We start from the raw sequence: 1,091 nt of genomic DNA, 5'->3' as shown, positions 1-1,091 counted from the left end.
TTGGAGAAACTTTGAGGTTTGCAGAAGTACAAAACTATTACAAGACCTTCAAGAGGGACGTTATTTCTGCTTGATAGCAGCCAAAGGACAGGGATGTTCAATGATCACGGAGAGCTATGGAATGCAGAGTTAAAAAGTACAATGAAAGATAGGATAGGATCCTGAAGTGGCTGGCTGAGCCTTAGCCCTTGAACAATTTATTCTAGAAAAAAGGCAGAGTTAGCTTTTACCCAGAATAGACTCCCATTTGGGATAAATTGGGGAGGATTTCTGTACTGCAACATTTTCTTACAAGTTCCACTTCTACATTACTTCATATCGATAAGCAGAGTGTTAGATCCCCGTCACTTAAATGTGCTTTGGGATATTTGAGAACTTAAGGCAATGGCACAATCCTGAGAAAAGACACAGAAGTTTTAACTACTGCAATTGGTGCTTTCACCTTTAAAGATTAAAGAGTTGCATGCCGGTACTCCACATTTATTTTAGAGAGGAGAGAGGAAGTTACATTTCCAAGTATCAGACTTCCTCAAAACCCATCAAATATGTTGATGTCAACATTTCTAGAATTACCACTAAATACATTTGATGAGTTTGAAGTGCAGAAAATGTCCTAAAAATTCAAAATAAAGCAAATTCAATTATTTTTAAAAGAAATGTTAGACTTAAGTGCATTGCACCATTACAAACCTGCTCAGAGGGGGTGCTCTCCAGACATACAGGACCAAATATCCTATAATTCATAGCCAGTGGGCAATCAGTTGGGGAAGGTTGCACTACTCTACTCGATATTCAATTACAAAATAGTAAATAATCAGAAACCTCCCTTATTCTTTCCCCCTCCCATTCTGCCTATTCTATCCTAAAGTCTCGGGACTGGGCAAATTCTTTCCGAAACAAGAGAAGGAAAAGCAATCTTTTTACAGCCTTCGGCTTTATTTTGTTGAAGGAAAAGTCTTCATCAGGGTCCAGTCCAAGCCGGGAATAAACAACACGGCGACTGCTTTAGAAAGAAGCTTGCAGTTTATTGAAGAAGAGAGCTAGACCAGTGGTTCTCAACCTGTGGGTCGGGACCCCATTTGGGGTCGATC

Source organism: Protobothrops mucrosquamatus, unplaced genomic scaffold, assembly GCF_001527695.2.
Source record: "Protobothrops mucrosquamatus isolate PMUCROS unplaced genomic scaffold, P.Mucros_1.0 scaffold1511, whole genome shotgun sequence".
NCBI lineage: Eukaryota > Metazoa > Chordata > Lepidosauria > Squamata > Viperidae > Protobothrops > Protobothrops mucrosquamatus.
This window is presented reverse-complemented; position numbering follows the sequence as displayed.